Genomic DNA, 24,062 nt, shown 5'->3' on the forward strand with positions numbered 1-24,062 from the left:
AAAGGGTTATTGCTGGTGTAGCCAGCAAAGGCTCATCCGGCAGTTACCCTGCAGTTTCATCAACTCTATTAGAGGCCCTCCTTTACAATATTTTGGCGTATGACAGTGACGCAAGCCTTCCTGCTGCGCTGCCCTACACCAAAAGAAAAGGGCAGGATTGCAGTGCATCTATCAGATAAGGTGTATTCCTGTCCTCTTTGCCTGTGCTAGGGCTCAATTGGCTGCCTTGCTTGTATGGATGAATGTTCTTGTGAAGAAAGGGACACCTTCCTGCACAAAAACAATCATTTGTGGTGATTTCCTTCTTTCGTGTGTGCTGCTGAATGCAGCACACATAGAAAGAGGAAAAACAAGTGAAAATAAAGTTATTTCACTTTTCAATGCACTTAAGGATCACCACATGCCAGTCATTTAGGAGTTTGCACTGTTGTGGTCTAGACCCAATCAGGGGCGGTTCCTCCTCTTGAGCGTAAGAGCATTGCTCCCCCACCTGCGAGCCCCTACAGGTGTATGATTAATATAGTACCAGACTCCCCACTCACAGGACTGGGCTCAACCTTGTTGCTGAGTTTGTATATTTGGAGTAGGGGCAGAGGATGGCACATCTTGCTGCTTTGGAATAGTCCTGTGTGAATGTCTGGTTGGGCATGTTTCTGGCTGTGTCCAACCAAACATGCACACTTTGGGCCTCTCAAATCCATGCTCTATTAGGGCTCGAGGGAAACACAACACAGCCCCCTCGGTGCCCATTAGAGCGCTGGGCTCACCTGCCCATACCAATCCTTGAGTTGCTCTCTTGCAGTTTGAAGTATAAAACGCATGAGAGCACAATCCGGATTAGATGTGGTCAGGTTGCCATGTCCCCGCGGGACGCACATGAAGGCAGCTTGGGGGCAGGATGAGTAAAAAACATGACCAATCACTGTGTGGCTTTATTTTGAAGCTACACAGTGATTAGTCATGTTTCTTCATGGGTGATGCAATGCCAATCCTTCTCCCTTTATGCAGAGCGCCAGTGAGGGCATTGTGCACGAGGGGAGTGGATGACCACAGTGACATCCCCCAGCAGGCCGCAGAGACCATATGAGGACAGGCCTGAGTGGTAATCTCCTATCTGGGATGAGAGAGAGAGTGACATACTCCTTGGGGTTGTTGTTGGTGTTTTTAAAAAGGTGGTAATAAGGTAGGTGGTGCAATTAGGAAAGTCCTCCTGAGTATGAGGATGATCAAGACGTGATTGCACTCTCTTGGAATATATACCTGGGTAGAGGTATACGCCAACAGGAGACAACAGCGAAGGAACACAGGTTGTCCATCTGACACTGACGCAACATCTTCAGATGACTCTGAAACCAGAAGCAGACCACCGCGAACTCAAATTGATTATCAAACCAAAAGTACACCCCAATCTACAGGAGACTCACAAGACACGGCAATAGAAGGTCTTTCCACATCTTTCACCAATGGTAGACAACCTTTTTTAGGGGCAGGCCTAAGGCCACAAGACGAAGCAAGAGGAAAAACATCATCAACAAAACCTGTGGCGAAGGGAATGCGTAGTCAGAAAACCTTGTGATTAACATGTTCAGACACAAACTAACGGATCTCAAAATGAGAATGCTACAAAAAGGAACATCGTTTGTTCCAACATATCATTCCAATCACCTCGATACAGAGGTTTGCTTCTTTAAATTTATGCAATCATTAAGGCTTACACACTTTTTTCACAATATTGTGGATCCCACACAAGGACCATGAGACAACAAGTTGACGGGATTACGCAATAAAAGCACATTTATGGCCCTCACTAGTCACAAAGTACTAGACGCTTCTGAAACTATTACTCTCAAAGAACTGAAAAAAATATCCAATCAGAAAAGAATCAAAAATACCAACATTACTCAAAAGGAACAAGAGGCACTCTTACAAATAGCAGCAAGAACAGAAATCACCATCCGCCAAGCCGATAAAGGAGGGGCTATGGTCATCATGGACTCCGATTTGATGAGAGAAACGTCAATGATCATATCCAAGATCCCAATACCTATATGCCTTTATTGTTTGATCCAACCAATGGCTTTTTGAAGATCTTACAAACTATTCTTAACGCTGCCTTAGAAAAGGGCACCATTAACACCGAAGACAGAAACTACCTCATCAAAAGTAACCCTGCAATACCCTATATTTACATGATACCCAAGATTCACAAACATGCAACCATACCCCCTCTTAGACCCATCGTTTCTACCATCAATTCACTACTTGAACCGATTGGAAGATATCTGGACAAACATCTACAGCCTCTGGTACAATCCCTGAGTACATACATAAGAGACACCACAGACTTTTTAAACATCCTAGAAACCATCCAGGACAAAGTAACTCCTGATACTATTCTCTGTACCATAGATGTAAAAGCGTTATATACATCGATACCTCATGACAAATGTATGGTGGCAGTTGAATCATTTCTCTTAACTACGGATAAACCCAATGATCTCAAAATCTTTCTAATGGAACTCATCCATTTTACGCTGTATCACAGCTACTTTGAATGGTCTGGTAATTACTATATTCAATGCTCTGGAACAACTATGGGCAATTGTGCCGCTCCAACGTATGGTAATCTGCACATGTACCAATTTGAGTTGGATCATATCTTGAACAAACAAGCGTGGAACAAGTACCTTGTTTTATACAAGAGGTATATCAATGACATTTTCATATTATGGCAAGGATCCACCTCAAACCTCGAAACACTTATCCAAGAATTGAACAACGTTGATGATCGCATCGAGTTCACTTCCACCATTAGTAAGGATTTCATAACATTTTTGGATACAACAGTAACCAACAATAATGGAACTCTCATCACACAAGTATATACTAAATCCACAGACCGCAACAACTTATTGCATTTCCACAGTTTCCATCAACCTTCTCTCAAGAGACATCTACCCCACTCTCAGTTACTCAGACTTAAAAGAATATCTAGTACAATGAGCTATACAAAGAAAGCAGAGATATATGCATTGAGAAATGTAGACAACGCAAATATCCAGAACACATTTTGGAAAATGCCATTGAGAAAGCAGACAAACTTACACGACAGACACTGTTAAGAAAAAGACCTACAGATCAAGCAGAATCTTGAAGTGTGTTTGTGTCCAAATTTTCAACCCAAAGTTACCTCATCTAAAAAACCATCTTAAGATACTGGCCGATGCTTGAAACTGAAACTGATTTCAGACATGTCTTTGACACACCTCCCAGGTTTGCATACCAACGATCAAGAAACTTGAAACAAATTTTGACTACACCAAAGAACTAATGAAACACATTTTAAAGGAACCACACCATGCTACAACTGTGGAAACTGCAATTCCATTATAAAGGGCAACATCATTCAACATCCCCACAAAGGATTTAATATCAAACTAAGGGTAACAGCTACCTGCAATAGCCAGAATGTTATCTAAATGTCGAAATGCCCGTGTGGCTTGGTTTACGTTGGTAAGACAGAGCGAAAAATACGGATAAGACTGAATGAACACAAAAGTAACATTCGAAACAATTATGCCAAGTCCCCGATTGCTAATCACTTTCACCTTTTCCGGCACAACATAAGTCAACTGCGACTTTTAATTCTAGAACAAGTACCGATTTTGAAAGGATGGAACAACACGCAATTTATGCTACAGAGAGAAGTATACTGGATAGACAAACTGGATTCCATCAGCCCAAAAAGACTCAATGAACGTTGTGACCTCAGCTGTTTTTTGTAGAGTCACTTTTGCATTTTCCATTAACTCATGTGCTGATACCATAACCCCCAGTGATCTGTGCTTTGTAATACTTGATCTGCACACCGTTTTAACATCGCTCACATTCTGTTTTTTATGATCAATTACTCATTTTGATCTTTTGAACATTTTTTTTGTAATTGCCTTTATTTCCAAAGCCCCCTGGCTTTTCATTCGTTTGTGTTAGTCTTTCTTCTTGCACACCATGTTCGTACCAGAATTCACCACAGTTAAACTCACGGACTCACTTTCATTAAAAACTACAAGTCTTTTTTCTACGTAGTTCATCCCGATTACGTCCCATAATTCAAAGTCACGCCGGTTACTTCCGGCACACTGAGACGCTCATATTCACATTTTCCGCGAACGCCACCCGGCACTTGAAACGACCGACGGGTTACTGACCAAGATTGACACCACTTTAATTCAAGTAAGGTTCCATTAACGGTGCACTATTTGTTACGCTTAGCACTATGCTTTCACTTTCTTATGTCATGACATCTTTGTTGTCTTTCACACAGATGCCAGTAATATTGTATAACGGACACGTGAGTATTCGTAGAACCTTTCTTCGGTGCCTTTACGCGATTCACAAAACGTTTTGTTTCACCTATCCACTGACATTTCGCTTCATCTTTAACACGATACTAACACCGTTCGTATTAATTCATTTAACCCCGCCACATCCTGTGTGCACTTTGCACCACGTCCAGCGTTAAAGGATTACTCAATGTCACGGGTACTCTCGACACGATGGTATCACTTAAAGAGCTATCACTCTAACAGTCACCAGCACTGTTTACGTGACTACATCCGAGCACCAACTATCACGCTCACCAAGTTTATTTTGTACACATGATCACATCGCCAGCTTGCACACGACATGCGTTCACCATCTTCGATGTCGTTTTTCTACACAGAATACTCAGTGTTATTTTGCTGACATCCTGTTTCCTTTTGTTGTAGTATATTATCCCCTGACGAAGGGCTCATACGCCCGAAATGCATTGGGCACTTTGAATGAATGTTGAGTTCAAAGCCGACATAAAGCCTTCATGGATAAATTGCTCCATTGAAAAATGTATGAATTAAAAAAACGTATATCTACTACTTGATGTTCTGAAGCAAGCATTTATTTTTGACCAAAGATTGAATTTCATATCGAGTGCAAAAAGGAGACACTCTCTTATTCCAAGAGAGTGCAATCACAAATCTATCTGGGCCTGTTCTTTTGTCATCACCACATCTGTGACTAACTGCGGGCAACTCGACAAAGTACATTGTCCTGGTAAGAGTATTAAAAAATTTATGATTAGGGTTTCTCCACTGCGCACTCCCTCTTCCTGCCTGCCCTTAGCCTTCCAAATGGATGCATCCACACATTCACCATGAGGGTTTAGGCAGCCACGGCCCATGCAGGTAAGAGCGGTGGGCCGCATTGTGTGTGGAGGGTGGTCGGGGATTCGACAGATAACCATGAAGGAAAATGAAATAAATAATCGATTTTCCCTTGTCATCTGTCGATATCCCCTCACCCGGCCCCAGTGCTCTAACCTGCACTGGCCACAGCTGGGTTTAGGGGCATTTAAAATATATTTGTGCTGCAGTATTTTCCAGTAAAATGTATATACAAAACAAAAGGTACAAAATGGTTGCAAAAATAGGAAAACGCCAGTTCTCTGGATGTATGTTTTTGTAAAGTGTTTGCAGCATGAAAGCGTCCTAAGGCCATCGGAGCGCTTTACATCCTGACCAACAGTTAGATCACACACGGTCAGATTTATTCTTTATTCTTTAGGCATGGGGAGAATAAATGATGTGCCCAGAATCACAAGATGTTGAGCCTAGGACTCGAACCGTGTTCCCCCAGTATTCAAACCAGTCATCCCAGGTTTCAAGGACACACCCTCCCCACATGTCTATGGGAAAGGGCAATAGGTTTTGGGATGCCTCGATCCTGCTGAGTAATTAAACTGCCTTTTAAATTGTCATCCCAGTGTGAAAACCCAATCGAGATATGAAATGAAATACCAGTGTTTGTAAAGCGCACAGCTATCTCCGAAGTGGTGTCCCGGCGCTGGGGGCCCTCGGGAATATTAAGCAAGCTATTGCCCAGAGTCACATGGTGCAGGGCTAACCTGCTTCCGGCACCGGGGATCGAACCGTGAACCCCATAGTCCGGAGTCAGGTACCCTGGCCGCTGCGCCACAGCGCTAGGAGTCAGGGCTGATAAAGACATGATGCTGGGGCCTAGCATTATTAGGCTGCAGTAATCTTCCCTGCCTTGCTTCAGAGGCTGTGTCTGCAGTTGTGCAAGGATCATGACGGACTACCGATGATTGACTTCTCCTGCACGACCTACGTAAGGTGCTTGCACTCTCAGAGTTTATGAATTTCAAATTGTGGGGGAGCTACTGCTGGGTCACAACATTGGGTTTATTCATATAACCATCTGGTATTCCCTCCCAGAGGCAAGTCAGAGTTCATTATGTAAAGAGACTGTTAGTGTTTATGACCCTTCATCCTTATTTTTACTCGGATGAGCATGGTTATCGGTCAAAAATCCAGGCTGCAAAACAAATGGAGATTCACCAATAAGAAGCCTGCTCTGCTTCTGTAGCTGAACCCTGTCACACAGCCTCACTCCAAGCCCCAAAACAGAAACAAGAGTATACATTTCTGCATTTGCCTGATTCAGGGTTCTCTATAAATAAAGCCCTTTTCCATCTGATCTCTGCTGACAGCAGAGGACTGTGGACTGGAGAGAACAACAGAGGTGGATTCAATAAGAGATGGTCAAGTGAAGACCTGAGAGTGCACAGAAAAGGGCCTACTGTGGGTGATGGTTGAGTGCCTCCCAAAGGTGATGGTCCAGTGGAGCCCTGGGAAGCCACGCACGAGACAGGCATTGCATGAGTGATGTTTGAGTGCAGACCAGAGAGGGCACACAGAAGGGGCACTGTATGTTTGAATGTCCAACGCTGACTCGAAATGGCGTGCCATAGGGCATTTCAGGGTGTTCGTCCAGACCAGAGAGGCTGCACCAAAGGGGCATTCTGTGGGTCATAAATATCTGATGATGCACCCAAGATGGGAATTTTAGGGATGGTGGTCCAGTTTATATAAGAGCGGAGATGCAAATGTGGCAATTCCAGCTCTGAAGAACGCTATTTCCGCCTCTCATTTTTTCTAAATGTTTTTTGACCGAGAACCCCTGAAATCTCCCTAATGTCTCTAAGCCTTGCTCACTATGGTCACTCCCTAGGTCAAACTTGCCCCTAACATTAATGCCCCACCACTTTGAAAAGTCACCAGCCACACCAAATTCTACCTTTGAAGAACACCATTTCCTCCAATTTCTACCAAATGCTTAGTGAGCAAGGACCCCCCCCAATTCTCCCTAATGTCCATCAGCCTCCATCACTATGCTTTCTCACCAAGTCAAACTTGCCCCTAACATTTACGCCCACCACTTTGAAAAGTCACTAGCCACACCGAATTCTACCTTTGAAGAACACCATTTCCTCCAATTTCTACCAAATTTTATTTATTTATTCATTTATAAAGCGCCTGGTTATACCTAACGGTGTGTCCCCGCACTGAATGTTTGTGAGCAAGGACCCCCCAATTCTCCATAATGTCCATCAGCCTCCCTCACTATGCTTTCTCACCAAGTCAAACTTGCCCCTAACATTTTTGCCTCACCACTTTGAAAAGTCACCAGCCACCACTGGACCTAATGCTAGGCTGCAGATCTGCTTTGGGGCCAGAGTCCTGAAATAGATTTCCTAATGACCAGGAAAGAGACACATCTGCTCATCTGCTCCTCTGGGCCACAATTTGTCACGGTTCCTGGTCGGTGGTAAGATGGGCAGATGTCTACTCCCCCACCATTATGCAAAGGTGGTGGTTATCATTAGCTCTGGAAGATAGGAGGCAGGCAAGGTAGCAATTAAACCCTCATGGGAGGACGCTGTTAATTGCAAGAGTTTCCAATGCCAAGACTTCATATAGACACAGAATGCCAGTCTTGTGATACATGCACCTCTGGACACCAGCTGTTCAGACAGGCCCACCTCTGTCCATCCCATTGAGATAGTTTAACTCAGATGGTGAATCTTTAAAAATTCATGATGGAAATTTGAAGCCTGTCCTGGGTAATCAACCGTTCTGTAATGTACAAACTCAAACTCTTCCATAGGAACAATGTATGTAATCATGAGTGGATTACTGATTTATGTTCTGGTAGCAATATCAGCTGTATTTCTGCTTGCAGAAGGGATAGGAACCCTTTATCCCAGTCTCTGCCTTCTATGACCTATCCATACTGGACACCCCTGGATCTTGCGGCCGACTTTCAAGTGTGTTTTGAATTTGAACGGGTCACTTGTCGTTGTAAGTATCGTTACAAGATATTCTTCTTTTTTGATGTCAAATAGAGATTTTGGTGGACATTTGGACCCAGATTTATAAAGCTTTGATGCAACGCAGTGAGACACCTTGCTGCGCTGCATGAAAGGGAGAGCGCAGGAATGTACCATATTTAGCATTATACGGCATACTCCTGTCCTCTCCTAGCGCTGGCACACAATGAGCTGCTTTGCACCAACGCAGGCCCCCCGTGCCATGATGCAAGGGTGCCTGCATCGGAAGCAGTATTGCTTTTGTGCAGGGAGGGACACCTTGCTGTACAAAAACAATCCTCCGAGGCTTTTTACCTCATTCTATGTGTGCTGCACTCATAGAAAGAGGAAAAAATATGAGAAATAAACATATTTCTCCTCTTTACGCCTCCCCGGGGAAGGCGTGGCATTGTGGCCCCGGTCTAACACTCATGTTAATTCTGGGAATGTGCCAAAATCCATGGGTGGATGTGTGGGAAATATGTTACGTAATAAATCATTTGCAGCCATGTCTCATACATCGCTATATTTCTGAACTGTATTCTTTTATGCCGTTTACTGTTAGCTAAGGAGTTCCATCCTGAAAGGAGGGTGTAACTGCAGCACCGGGGGTCTTGTGGAAAGACCAGAAGATTTGGCAGCCGGAAGAAAGCATGGGTTTGCACGGGGAGGCGCTGCCACATGATTGTGGTGCATAAAGGTGATGCTTTAGTCAAGCATGCCATTAATATACTCTGGCAAATGTTGGAAACAAATATGTAAAATACATTTGTGAAAGTATAATCAAAATGTACCTAAGAAAAATACCTCACCGTATCAGACAGTATCTTTGTAGCAATTCCGCTAAGAGATTCAATTTCAGGGAGGTAACCGCATAACCATCAGTAGTGCATCAGGTGCAGTGACTCCGGGGCCCAGCTCCTAAAGTGCCATATGAACTCTGACTATTGCGGTATTTTACCACATGAGGAGAGGTCAGGGGGCATTTCCCAGCTTGCATTAGAGCCCACGGCACCCTTGTTACGGCAGTGACCAATTTAATGATTCTGCGGGTTACTGTAAACTGAGTTTGAACAAAAGACTGTTTTTCTGAGCCCTGCCGACAGCTCACAAAGATGATGTTTATTCGGTAATCTCTAAAATAGCCTCATCTTGTCCATTTCTGTATATATTTATGTGCTGGGGTGTTTTTTACAGCAGCAAACCTGTCGCTGACCCTTCCTTCTCAGAGAAATGTTAAACTCAGGGTGTTTACAGACATGACAGTCGGCTTTGGGGGTCCTAGAGGGCGGTGTCTTGCTGAGGGCTGTGATGGTGGCATGCCATACCAGATTATTTCACATTACTCCGGTGTTTTTATAAGGTCGATGACTACGTTGGAAATCGAGCTGGGCAGCAGGGCATTGATTTACTAAGGGTTGCACAGGCGATTGCGCACCACTGCACACTTATGCACTTTGCCGGTGGGCTTTTATGATGGCAAGTGGATTCGTGCAATGATTTGCATCATGTGAGCTTTCAAGGAAAATCTCGCCTACATGTGGGCGGGCTTGTCGGACGCCGGACACAGGGCTTTCTGGCTGGGCCACTGGACATATGCGGTTGAGCAGCCGCAACGTTTTTCGGAATATGTCGATTTGTGGTATTTGCCACATAATTCAATCATCTGCTGCACACTGCAGCTTTGAACAAAAAGTGTTTCTAGCTCAAGCGGTTCAAAAGTTACTAAACATGCAGCAACATGTTTTGCTGCGCTGTGGGAGGCCCTTTGCAAAGGTTGACTGGTCACAATTCCGTTGTTTACTTCTATATGTAGATGTTAAGGTGGTGTAAATGAGGTGCCACCTATGTTCTGACAATGTTAACAAGTGTTAAAACGACAAAATGATGAAGTAATACTATCACAAAATGTGCTGCATTGTGTTGCAAAATTTGCCTTTTCTTGCCACATAATGTACTCACACCTACCGCATAATTTGGTACTCCCTGCTGTATAATTCGAGTGGCCCTGTCTTTATGTTCACAGTTATTCACTAGTAACCTAAAGATTGAGAAGTGGGACACTCCAGAAGAGTCGCAGATGTCATTTCACCGTCACTAACAGGTCAGTGGCATGCCAGAGCATGGGGTCCACAGCCTTCAGGGTCATCTCTGTGTTTCCCCCATGTCACTTTGCTTTGATGGTTTCCAGCTGAATGCCGGGATATTTGGTGAAAATGTCTTAGTAGCCGGGCCTTGCTGGGGCCCAAAGAGCTTCTTCGTGGAGATGAGCATGTCAGAAGTGGACGAAGCCTTAATGACTCGGAAATGGCCCGATGGATGGGCTCGGTGAAAAGATTTCTTTTCGCAGCGCAGCCAAAAGCAAATGTCCAGCACAATACCTGTGCTTATGCCATTGTGGGTGGTGCTGCCTGCTTGGTACTCCCCCTGTTATTCAAGCACAGCGCCTTGATGAAATGGCAGAGCACTTCGTGAAGCTCTAAAGGTGTCCTCTGAAAAACCATCATTTGAACGGACACATTTTTGGACCCTCTTGGGTAGAAAGGCAGAGGCAACGCAGCCATTTTTGGACCCTCTTGGGTAGAAAGGCAGAGGCAACGCAGCCATTTTTGGACCCTCTTGGGTAGAAAGGCAAAGGCAACGCAGCCATTTATGGACCCTCTTGGGTAGAGAGGCAGAGGCAACGCAGCTATTTTTGGACCCTCTTGGTTAGAGAGGCAGAGGCAACGCAGCCATTTTTGGACCCTCTTGGGTAGAGAGGCAGAGGCAACGCAGACATTTTTGGACCCTCTTGGTTAGAGAGGCAGAGGCAACGCAGCCTTTTTTGGACCCTCTTGGTTAGAGAGGCAGAGGCAACGCAGCCATTTTTGGACCCTCTTGAGTAGAAAGGCAGAGGCAACGCAGCCATTTTTGGACCCTCTTGGTTAGAGAGGCAGAGGCAACGCAGCCATTTTTGGACCCTCTTGGGTAGAGAGGCAGAGGCAACGCAGCCATTTTTGGACCCTCTTGGTTAGAGAGGCAGAGGCAACGCAGCCATTTTTGGACCCTCTTGGTTAGAGAGGCAGAGGCAACGCAGCCATTTTTGGACCCTCTTGGGTAGGGAGGCGGAGGCAACGCAGCAAGTAAAGCTGCTGCGCTATCTTGCGTAAACGGAAGAGAGCAGAATGACACCATATCATACCATATTTCCGCTCTCACCCTGCGCTGGCACACTTGTGGCTGACATGTGCCAACGCAGGCACCCCTGCGCCGCAGTGCAGGGATGACTGTGCTGTTGTCAGCATAGTTTTTCAACAAGAAGGATACCCCTCCTGCACAAAACTGTGATTTAAGGCGTTTTCCTCATTATAGGAAGAAAAACAACTGCATCAGGAAGACTGAGGATTTCCGCACAAATCCCTGCTTACAATTCTTTGTAGATGGGACGGTGCTTTAAAACCCACGGCTAGTTGCATAGGAACGCCCATACACCACCCATGCCACGCCCCCTTGACACAAAGTAATAAGAGGCGGTGCATTGCAATGTATAGTGTTACTTTGAGCTGCAAATCATAATTTGCGTTGGTTTGTAAATCCTAGCAAGGACTTTGTGTCGGATGGCTTTTAAAAAATCAACGCAAACAGGATGCAAAGTGTCTGTACCTGGGCCACGGCTCTGAAAGACTGACCAGGGTCAAAGCTCCTGCAACTGACTTGCATAAGCATTCTCCATGTGATCATTTTCTGTCAGGGGTACAGGTAGGCAAGGTCGCGATGGCTACTTCAACTTTGTAGGAATTTGGGGTCTAGACATTGTCGCGACGTGTATAGGATTCTAAAATATGACACGCGCACGCCCATTGTTTTTTCAGTTTCACGCTTTTTATTTACCACGTGGTATTTACCATGTATTTACCATTTGCAGACTTATTTACCATCTTAAATAAGTCTGCAAATAGGAATGACAATTGTCTATGATATATTTTAATTGATGATTTTCGCACATACTGTATTTATTTGGTTGCTGTGGAGATTTTCTTAATGACCAACATTCCCTGTCACTGAATGTATATAGATCATTGCCCCCTAATGTTTGTGGTTTTACCTCAACACCGTGTTGATAACTGGAGGCAAATATGCTGTCTGAGTAAATGCATCGCTCTTCTGTTTTCTCAGTCACCATCTCTATGAGTGACGCAACTTTAAAATTGCAACACAAAAAGGAGCCAACTATTGCCTGGAAATAGCCTCTAAATGCACATTGCACAAGCACTTTATGTCCTGTCTTCCAAGATGGCTGATGCTTGGAAATGCTGCTCCAGAGCGTGGAATGTAGATCCTTTTATTCTCCTTTTTAACCATTTGTATTTTATTCAATTTTAAATTACTATTTTAAACGGTGCTTTTATGGCCAAATGTGCCGAAATAAAGTTCTTATGAATGAATGCAGAAACATTCTCTTCCTGGGTAAGCTGTGGATCACACTCGACATTCCCATAGGCAAACCTTTCAGTTTTTTTGATTTTTTTCTCATGACCGCAAGGGAAGCAATATCAGGACTCCGGGAAATGGATAAAACTAAGTGACAAATATCCAGTGGCGTCACTAGGGGGGTGCGGGGGGTGCGGACCGCACCGGGTGACACCCTCACGGGGGGTGACACCAAAGGGCCGGTCCGGTCGGTGTGGTGTGGTCTGTGGTGCACTGCAACCGTCCGTGTTATTGACACCAACCAGCAGTCCAGAAACGAAACCGAAACGCAACGACGCGCGCAACCTAACCTTCAGCAGGAGGTACCTGTGCGCAGCGCGCACTGTGTCCTCCTCCGCCGCGTCTGCGCGCCTTGGCAGTGACGTCACGTCGTCACTAGAGGGGTGCAGTCGGGCGGGGTTGTTGGACGAATCCGAATCCCGCAGCATTGGGCCCCAAGTGCGCGTGACTTGGCATCACGAGAGACGAGGAGCGGAGGTGAGGAGGTCTCAGGTCGCCACACTGCCACTATAATTTAATTTGTTTTATTCCAACTGCAAGGAGGAGCGGAGCGGAGTCTGGTTTTTAAGGCTAACGGGCCGCCGACCGAGGTAGTCCCCCCCCCTGTCTGCCACCACCAACTCAGCAGGTGAGTGGCCTAGTATTGCCTATTTATTGCCTAATGCCCTTCCCCTAGAAGCAGCATTCATCAGGGATCATTCCTTTTCAGCCTTGTACCCTACTTTATAGCATTTATTTGAGGAATTCACTCCACGGTCGATTTAATGGGGGAGGTTGTGCATGAACAGTGTTTTTTGGCCGGTGTTCATTTGCTTAAGTATTGATTGATTTTAGATCTTAAATTAACATTGTTTCCTTGTAGCCTAAGGATTTTGTATAATACATTGGCAAGTAGGTCTTGGGTGTCAGTAGGCACTGAGAATAACTTTTAAAAATATTTCTTTAGCGAGGGTAGGCACAGTCTTTGGCTTTTCCGGCAAAAACTGGCATAACATAGAATTCTGTTATGAGCTCTTTGGTGGAAAAATCTTTTGATAAATACACTGCGTGGTTTTCCCTAGCTGGCTCATGCTGTTCATTTCCTTTGTTGCAAATGTTTGTTGGCATAGTCCAGCTGTGAGTTTACTGTTGCTCCCATTGTTAAGAGCTTCCTGAGGGAGTAGAGTGAGATGTTAGCATAGCATGCGTTACTGTCAGTGGTTCAAATGTATGCACGTTTGCAAAATTAAACATTTTATTACCTTTTCAAAATGCTCAGAGTACTGCTCCTTTCATACACTAATGTATGCAGAAAAACGGAAGCACACGTTGTGACTGAATATTGGAAGTAAACAATGTACCAAAAGAATATTTGCAAGCACAGAGACTGAATGTTTTGTTGCTAAACTACAGTGCAGTTAGTTTGCTTTAAAAATAAAATGTACCCAATAATACAACGTGAAAAAATAGACAAAGGTTACAGACAGTGTTGCTAAATTATCATAACATTTTTAAGGTCAACTGTATAATTTCTGTCATTTTTAATAAAACCTTGTTAGGTGTATGGCACTATTTAAAGGAAAAGTAATGGAAAAGCAGCGTAAATCCATTATGGGGGCAACAATGAGGGCTCCGTTTCAAAGTCACAAAATTGCACGCTAAGACCTGTGCAGATGTCTGACTTTACGCAAGTCAAGTGATTCTGCACAAGTAGAGCTGGAAATCTGTGGTATTTTCTGGTTTCTAGTCGTATTCCTAGCACATTTTTGTGAATTCCATTTTCGAAACGACAATTATATGAATATTTTTTTTCTCATGGTTATCTACCAAGCAAGTTCCTTTGTTAAATCTTATTCTTTTTGCTTGGAGCGAAAAATATTCCCTCCCTGGAGAAATTCTTTTTTCTCCACCCACACCTAGCTTTATGGCCGTGTAGTCCATTTTTAACCCTTGAAAAAATTGTTTATTCTTGCACTTGTCAGGAGTCTCTTTCTGACTCTTTCCAGTTTGGGAATGGGTTGGAGAGAAGTTGGTGAATACTCTTGAAGATGCAAGTTTGTTGGTGGGCACACACTCTTTCCTGCCCTTAAACAACCACTTCTGGATGACTTCCAGCACACACGTAGATTTGTGCACAAAAGTATTCATGCAAGTAAAGCTTTTTAGAGTGTAAAACCAACTTTTGCACATGTAAGCCAATCTTTCATGCATAAATATGTAATAGGAATTCGACTCTGTATAGTGCAGGGCGGTGGGCGATCCCATGTGTTTCTGCGCTGTAGGTTCAAGCACTGTGAGGCATGGGTAAATAGAACCGGTCTCCGTCTCTTGGTGGGATATGCCAGTTCAGCCTGTCAGTCGTTGCATGTGTGCCTAATTTTGCCTTTATGTATTCAATCCTCTGTACTAAACTAAGTATTCCGTTTGTGTGACTTGCCTGGATCGCTCTATGCTATGCAGTGTCAGAGGTTATTTCAAAATATTTCAAGACGTTTCATCCAATTGTTTTTTCGTAACTTTTTTCCCTCAGTATGGATAGAGGAGTGTTGTCTTTTTTTATTCATTTGTTGCAGCCAGCCACAGCAAGTGGATTTCAGGCCCATTGGAAAAGCCCTGGTGTCACCACAACCAATTGCACTTGTTGATGGGCTTTAAACTACTCAAATAGCATGTGCTTTTGCAGGACTGAAACATATGCTATCACATACTTTACAAGTATTCTAACCAGGGCTTTAAGTATAATGAACAAAAACTTGGGGGGGGTCTCTACAAGGGACGTGGTCGATGCAATTAAGGGCGTGGTTTAAAGAAATAAGCTGAAAATCTGTGCTTAGCATATCGTGATGAATGTTTGGAAGTGTGAGCGAAAGGATGGATGGATGGAAAACTAATAATGAAAGGGTGGATGGATGGAATGGTGAAAGGATTCATGAAAGTATGAAACGATGGATAGATGGATGTATACATGAAAGTCTTAAAGATGAATGGAAGGGGATAATTAAGGACCTCATTACTGTTTGTTTTTATTTTAAAAATCTGCACAGGCCCAGCAAGGCACATCATTATCATGGCCATGGATGCAAGGCAACAATAAAACATGTCCAGAGAACTGGTGATTAATGATCCTGCTGGAGAGCAGTCCTTTGCCTGTTGGTAGTTTTGAAATGCAGATAAACTGTATTGTATAAGGATAGCTCAGTGGGTTACTGCCTTTGTCACAAAGATTCTTGTGTTACTTGCAGTTCAAAAGTTACAATCCTATCATTGGACAGTGGTTATGAACTGTCACCAAAGACCTGCAGACAAACATGAATGGTATAGTTAGAACTTCACTTTTTTTGTGTTACTATAAAGTTAGAAATTCCCCAGTCTTTCATTATTTTAATGTACCTAAAAAGAGTTTGGGCCGATATACATTTTTATTAGTAAAGCCAAGCCCCAACCACTACAGTATGCTTTAAATCCTGAGTTTGTGCTTCCCCAGCCCAAACCCTCTTTAAATTTACTGCCCACCAGTATGGATGCCATGTGATTCCTACATCTTGTAATCCTCATTGGCTCATGTGACATTCCCTGTAGACGGAATTACATACTAGCGATAAAACCGGCCCTGTCATTGCCTTTCTGTTTTTATGTAATTAGCAATCAGGTCATTAGGGCAACTGTGGAACATATTTTAAAGTGCGTGCTAATTATATTTACTGCTATATTTAATGTTTTAAGTTTGAAGGTGATTTTTCTAATGTTTTTTATGGGAATAATGAAAGTAGAGCTGGATGGGGCTGATATGGGGCTGGGGCCCGAAGGTCAGCTGTGAGATAAGGTACACAGGAGCGGGATGGTCGAAAAGTGGATAATCGGGCCTGGAAGTAAGTACTTGTGTTAAAACCTGGCCTGTTGGAATTTGAGGGTTTGCACTTACATCCAGACATCGCTCTTACTTTCAAATAACTCTCCAAATGCTCTGTATACACACAGAATTGATCCGTTGTATACTGGTGACTGTTTGCAAGTAGATATAATCTAATCTAGGGCTTGTAGGCTAGCGGACTCGAAGCGGAGGAGGTCCATGCGGTAAGTCGTGAGGGGGTGACACCATGAGTTACCCACACCGGGTGACACCAACCCTAGTGACGCCACTCCAAATATCAAATACATTTTTACAGTGGCAAACACCCCCGAATCAGAATTTGCAAGATCAAAAATGCTTTTTCAAATGTAGAATTCCAATTTTAGGGTTTAGTAAACATTTATTTAATCCTAAAATGAGATTCGGACACCTTACCAAATAGGTGTTGGTCAGAGGCATGTTGCAGGCAGCCTTTCCAAATGCTGATATCAATGTTTTGCAACTTAATTCAGTCACAAAACTATGAAAAGTTACAGACTCCCAAGGTAACCCGTTCACACAGGGAAGGGGGAACCTTTGGACCCCATCTCCTTTGTGAGTTTTTAAAAACAGTTTAGTGAGTAGTAGCTAACTCTCTATCAAACGTTCACCAAAAACGAAGCTTTGGTTGTTTAAGCGCAAATCACTGAATCTCCCCGTGCCTACCAGAAAAAAAAACCAATGAACGTGTCCTTGTGTAACGTAACCGGTGCTCATGTAAAGCGCTCCAATACCTTCGGGTCGAGTTCGCACTATATAAATCTTCAAATAAAATAAAAAAAATTAAAAAAAACGCAGCCCCATTTCCTTCAAGGGAAACGGCCTCCATTTAAAATAGATAAAAACTGTCAAAGTTGATTGGTCTGGCTTGGCTCTCAGACTGTTAGTGTTTTTAGTTGTTTTTGGTAAAATCCTATTGGGAGCTTGGGGGGCAGCCGAACACAGCGAGGTCTGCCCCCCGGGCAGATTGGGAGGGGGGAGGGGGGCGTGGCCGTAGCAGCCATTTCGAAGGATTTGGGCTACATTTGGGGATAGCCCAAATGTAGCCCAATTTTGTAAAAGATAGCCCAAAGGCTATATAACGTAATTTTGCGCTAACCCAGCCACCATTTTAGGTTTGGTGACCTGGTGGCTGGGAGCGCTGTTGTAGGGCAGGTTTTTTGGTCAGGGAAGTTGTTTGGTCGAGTTGGGCAGTTTTGTCAGCATAGTGATGGTGGGATGGACTTGCTGGTGTCGGAGGCGCCGGAGGCCGCGCGCCCGGTGAGGCGCGCGTCCGCTGGGGTGGCGGCCGCCGTCGCGGCATGTTTGCCCCCCCCAGAGTGCAAGCGGAGGCATGGTGAGTAGCAGGGGCCGCGCGTATGTTAGGAGCGCGGCCCCTGGGGCTGTGGAGGCGGTAGGCGGAGTCGCGGGTGGGGCGGTTTCTGGTCGGGAGCTGGGGCGGGGAAGAGCGGCCCGGCGGGGGAGAGCGTCGTGTGCCCCCCCGCCACGGGTGAAATCTATGGAAGGCCGCTCCGCTGTTACGGGAGCAGCCTCGGAGCGGGAGGGCGTGCGTGGGAACTCATCTGAGGGCTGCTCGTATGTCAGAGGAGCGGCCCTGGACTCGCAGGCGTTGCGCAAGAGGTCGGGGGAGGGCGGGGTTGACGGGGATGAGGCAGCCAAGGGAGATGCGCCGGAGGCATATTCACGGGGCAGCGCGGTGCGGAGGAGCGCTGCCCCGCAGCATAGTGAGCGGAGAGAGTGCAAGGGGGCAGCGGCTAAGCCGTCCAAGGCCCACGAGGCAGGGCCCACAACAAGGGGAGCGGCGCAGAGGTCTCGGGAGCGGAGCACTGAGGAAAGGGGCCGCCCATATGTCAGAGGAGCAGGCCCTAGGGGTGATTTGAGGCAGCCTGGTCAGCGAGGGATTACAGGCAGGGGGGCGAGGGGGGGCGGTAGGCGGTGGGGCTTGAGCAGGCTGTTTTGGCGGGGAGTTACCGGCCCACGAAAGGGTGGTGGCGGGTGGGGTTGGGGGCCATACAGTTGGGCTGGGAGGGGGGGACAGTAGGGGGGGGACTCCCCGGTACTGTGTGAATCGGAGGGGAGCGAGCGGGGTTGGGAAGACCTGGACATATGTGAGTCCTGGGCAGAGGGGTTGGGGAGGGCGCTCGGAGCACGGGGGGGGTAGGAGGGACGGGGGGCATGGAGACAGAGGGGGCCTGGGGGTTGGGCGGCGTGGGGAGCGGAGAGACGGCAGAGGGGCGGAGGTCCGTGAGGAGGGAGGTGGAGGATGAGGGGGCTGGGCCGAGCGTTCAGGGAGCGGGGGAGGCAGGCTTGTGGGAGTGGAGTGACGGGGAGGAGGGGGGCGGTGCAGAGGTAGAGGTAGGGGATCTGAGTGCGGTGGGGCGGGCGTGGGTGGCTAGCACGTTGGGGGCAGGCAAGCGGGGGTGGAGTGGTAGCCAGAATGGAGGTAGGCCCAGCACACCAGACCATTCCTTTTCGTTTCAGGCGGTGTACCGACAACCTGACCGTCGAGGGGTGCCAGACATGGTAGGGCTGGGAGCGGCTCGACAGCACCAAGGAGAAGGGAGGGTGGAGCCTTGGGCGGCATATCCCGTACCGGCGAGGGATCCCGGCGCGGCTGGCACAAGTAGGCCCAGGACGGGCTCGCCGGCCCCAACACCCACGGGGTGGCAGCACCCCGGGGGGCACCGTCGACGGAGCACCGCAGCGGCTGATGTTTGTGTAACACGCAGAGTTCAGTCGGCACCACCAGCGGGAAGCGCTGAGGGCGCAGGGCAGGAAGAGCTGGATTATGAGGAGGGTAGTATGGAGGAAGGAGAGTGGCGTGATGTGGAGGAGGACAGGGAGGGGGGGCCGAGTAATGTTGTGGCTAGTGTTTTGCAGGTGTCACGACGCCAGGCGTGGCCCACGGGTCGGACATCGAGGTGGGAGACCGGCTCGGCCCCGCGGACAGGACGCAGTGAGGAACGTCGGACGGAGTCATTGGCGCCAGGTAATAGGCATTTGCTCGGGCGCCCAGTGATGGTATCCATGGGGGTGGGGGGGTCTGACGGAGACGGGGGGGCTGAGGGGAGGTTATGCAAGGGGGCGTATGTTGGGGATGTGGCAGTGGGCACAGAGAACACAGGTAAGGGGGGAAAGGCAAGGACGGGGAGAGTTTGACGGACACGAAGGGGACAGTTGACGCAAAGGCAGGGGACGGGGAGACAAAATTGGAAAGTAAGGAGCTCAAAATAAAACGTTTACCGTATATGGGGGTGACAAAGCCCTTGGGAGCGCATTTGCTGCGGGCAACCAAAGAGCGGATATGGAAAGGGGAATATGTGGAGATGCTTAAACTTCTGCACAGGGAAGTGCGGGCGAAGGAGGGCTCTAAGGAGGAGGAATTTGAACTGGCAAAGCGGCCTAAGGTGCCGTTGACGATAAAAAATTGGACGGCGGCTTTCCTCATTTACGCAAGTGTGTATTGTGAGAAATTCCCAGAGAGGTCAGTGGCCATGTTTAAATACATGGATGTCATACGGAAAGCGCAACTTACGGGGGGGGGGGGATATGCCTGGGCCCAGTATGATGAGAAGTTCCGGGCTTGCATGGCCTGGGACCCAGAGGCGAAGTGGGGTGAGCTGGATACAGATTGGTGGCAGCATACGATGGGTCTAGCGGGGTCTGGGAAGACCATTTTCACAGCCAGCGGGCTACCGCTCGTTTATCGGCCCTTTCGAGGAGGACCCACCTGAGGGGGGGTGGGGGGAGCAGGCAGGGGTCAGGCAGGAGAGAATGGACCGTGTTGGGATTACAATAAGGGACTGTGCACCTGGGAGTACTGCCGTTTCCGGCACGAATGCTCCGGATGCGGAAAGCGACATGCACTGGTCAAATGTTGGGGGGCCCAGTGTCAATCGCAGGGGGGTCAGCAGTGGCAGTCGGGAGCCTTTCAGGCAGGGGGCCAGCTGCAGCAACAGCAGTCGGGAGGGGGGAGGGGGTATAAGGGGACTGGGCCAAAAGGTTCATACTCCGGTTAACGTGGGAACTTGTTGGTGGCTTTGCAGGGGTATCCGGTGAGGGAGGCTGCGGAGCAGTTACGGTTGGGGTTTCTTGAGGGTTTCAGACTGGGGTATGAGGGCCCACGGGTGCGGTGATGGGCGGACAATTTGAGATCAGCACGGGAGCACTCTCAGGTGGTGAAAGCTACATTGGACAAAGAGGTACAGGAGGGCCGCATGGCGGGTCCCTTTCTGGATTGGACGTTGCCTAATTTGATTGTGGCACCCATTGGAGTGGTGCCCAAAAAGGAGCAGGGGCAGTTCCGCCTCATACAGCATTTGTCATGGCCGGAAGGAGGGTCGGTCAATGACTTTATTGATGAAAGTGCGGCCGCTGTATCTTACTCTTCTGTTGACGTGGCTATGTCACTGGTGGTGACCGCGGGCGCAACAGCGCAGATGGCAAAGTGCGACATAAAGTCAGCTTTCCGGCTGCTGCCAAGTCATCCAGATGACTGGGATTTGTCGGGCATACAATTCGGCGGTCACTGGTACGTGGACAAAGCATTGCCGATGGGCTGCCCCATGTCTTGCGCACTTTTTGAATGTTTCAGCACGTTCCTACAATGGTTGTTTACCGAACGGACGGGTCACCAAGGAGTTACGCACTACCTGGATGATTCCTTTTTTGTGGCCACCTCAGCCTCCACGGACTGCCAGAAGGCTTTGGACAGTTTCAATGAGATCATGAGGGAAATGGGCGTGCCGCTGGCCCCAGAGAAAACAAAGGGGCCCAGCACGGCACTGGCCTTTTTAGGCATTGAATCGGATTCAGGTTTGATGGAGGCACGCCTTCCTGCGGATAAAAAGCAGCAAATGTTGGGGCTGCTAGCAAATGTTTTGGTGAAACAGAAAGTGACGGTTAGGGACATTCAAGTACTGCTGGGACACCTCAAGTTTGCCTGTAGGGTGGTCAGAGTAGGGCGGACGTTCTGTAGGCGACTGGGGCGAGCTTGGGAGGGGCTGAGGCCCCCACATCGGGTATCCGGTGAGGGAGGCTGCGGAGCAGTTACGGTTGGGGTTTTCTTGAGGGTTTCAGACTGGGGTATGAGGGCCCACGGGTGCGGCGATGGGCGGACAATTTGAGATCAGCACGGGAGCACTCTCAGGTAGTGCAAGCTAAACTGGACAAAGAGGTACAAGAGGGCCACATGGCGGGTCCCTTTCAGGATTGGCCGTTGCCTAATTTGATTGTGTCACCCATTGGAGTGGTGCCCAAAAAGGAGCAGGGGCAGTTTTGCCTCATACAGCATTTGTCATGGCTGGAAGGAGGGTCGGTCAATGACCTTATTAACGGAAGTGCGGCCACTGTATCTTACTCTTCTGTTGACGTGGCTATGTCACTGGTGGTGACCGCGGGCGCAACAGCGCAGATGGCAAAGTGCGACATAAAGTCAGCTTTCCGGCTGCTGCCAAGTCATCCAGATGACTGGGATCTGTCGAGCATACAATTCAGCGGTCACTGGTACGTGGACAAAGCATTGCCGATGGGCTGCTCCATGTCTTGCGCACTTTTTGAATGTTTCAGCACGTTCCTACAATGGTTGTTTACGGAACGGACGGGTCACCAAGGAGTTAAGCACTACCTGGATGACTTCTTTTTTGTGGGCACCTCAGACTCCACGGACTGCCGGAAGACTCTGGACAGTTTCAATGAGATCATGAGGGAAATGGGCGTGCCGCTGGCCCCAGAGAAGACAAAGGGGCCCAGCACGGCACTGGCCTTTTTTAGGCATTGAATTGGATTCAGGTTTGAGGGAGGCACGCCTTCTTGCGGATAAAAAGCAGCAAATGTTGGGGCTGCTAGCAAATGTTTTGGCAAAACGGAAAGTGACGGCTAGGGACATTCAAGTACTGCTGGGACACCTCAATTTTCCCTGTAGGGTGGTCAGAGTAGGGGAGGGCGAGAAGGCTTCTCAGGTGTTAGCGGTGCTGAGTAAAGCGCTGAGTAGACTGGGAATCGATGGGAAGGGGTTTGGCACGCATTCATTTCGGATTGGGGCGGCGTCAGAGGCCCATGCTAGGGGTTGGGAGCGAGGGGACATTATGAAGTTGGGTAGGTGGTCATCGGATTGCTATCAGCGTTATGTGCGCAGCGACGTGGGGGGAGGTGTAAAAAAATAAAAAAAAGATGTGGTTGGTGTTTCTCATGTGTTCGTTCTCGTTTCTCTTTTCAGGCTCGGTTATGGTTCCCCTCGCCAGGGAGATGTCCATCTGGATTGTCGGGCATGCTTTTGTGAAACGGGAGCAGCTCCAGGCCCGCTTGAGTTACTTTGGGGACAGCTTGGGTTTCAATAAAGATTTATTTTCAGTGGCCTGGAGGGGCAGGGGTGGCATGCGTTGGAAGGAGCTGTTATCGGTGCTGAATGGGCTGGTAAGGGCTGGTAGGTGCCCGGACGTGTGGGTTTTGCATCTGGGAGACAACGATATGGTCAGGGAGACGGGTTTGGCGCTGCTGTGGGCTATGAAGAGGGACTTGGCATTGATTAAAGCTCGGTGGTTAGGGTGTTCCATTGTCTGGACGGAGTTTGCCCCCTGGAGTGTTGGGAGAGGGGCAGTCAATCCTGGGGCAGTTGACAAGGCAAGAAGGAAGTTGAACACAGAGCCGGTGCGGTTTTGTCGGCATTTAGGGATTGATAGGAGTGCTCATAGGGACATTCGTTACGACACGCAGGAACTTTTCAGAGAAGATGGGGTACACTGGTCTCGGATAGGGATGGATCTGTATCTGTTGGAGGTGTTAGCGCGGTTGGTAGGTGTTTATCGGCGTTAATGGAAAATGGGGGTTTAGTTGGGGGGGGCAGAAAAGGGGGGAGACGGCGTATCCGCCTACACTCCCGCCCCTTTTCTGGGTGGCGGGGTGGTTGACAGTTGGCCGGGATTGGCTGGAGTTTGTTGTTATAGTTTTGGTAGTTTGTGAGCAGGAACATGGAAAGGGTAACTAGGTTGGATAAGTTCAGAGTAGAGGTTGGTTAGTTGCAGTAGCACAAAGGCAGGTAGGGGGTACGGTCAGGGGAGTTTAGGATTTGGAAAGGCCAGATTGGGTAGGATTGGGTTATATGATGGTTATGTAATGTTATGTTGTATTTTGTGGGATGGGGGAACTGATGTGGGGATCATAGGGGTGGGGGAAAGAACAAGGGGGCAGGAAATTCTTGTATAGTGAGGTTTTAGTTTTGTAAGGCAGTGGCCAAGGAAATAAATTGTGATATGCACCTGTTTCAATAAAGCGGCCTTTTTCACACACAATAAAGTGGTCTAGTGTCGGCTTGCCCCCCCTCCCCCCTTAATCTCCCAATGGGAGCTTGGGGGGCAGCCGAGCACAGCGAGGTCTGCCCCCCGGTGCAGATTGGGAGAGGGGGTCGTGGCCGTAGCGGCCATTTCGAAGGATTTGGGCTACATTTGGGGATAGCCCAAATGTAGCCCAATTTTGTAAAAGATAGCCCAAAGGCTATATAACGTAATTTCGCGCTAACCC

At 47.6% G+C, this 24,062-nt stretch overlaps 1 protein-coding gene across 2 annotated transcripts in view; it reads left to right on the plus strand.

Annotated features, from left to right (window-relative positions):
* Window positions 1–13,087: 13,087 nt before the first annotated feature.
* The window catches only part of LOC146811430 (taste receptor type 2 member 40-like), a 206,575-nt gene continuing 195,600 nt past the window's right edge, over window positions 13,088–24,062 (plus strand). For both annotated transcript variants that reach the window (XR_014965826.1, XM_085614511.1), the window contains exon 1: window positions 13,088–13,304. The gene's annotated coding sequence lies outside the window, so the exon portion shown is untranslated. The remainder of the gene's footprint in view (window positions 13,305–24,062) is intronic.

Source organism: Triturus cristatus, chromosome 7, assembly GCF_964204655.1.
Source record: "Triturus cristatus chromosome 7, aTriCri1.1, whole genome shotgun sequence".
NCBI classification, from domain to species: domain Eukaryota; kingdom Metazoa; phylum Chordata; class Amphibia; order Caudata; family Salamandridae; genus Triturus; species Triturus cristatus.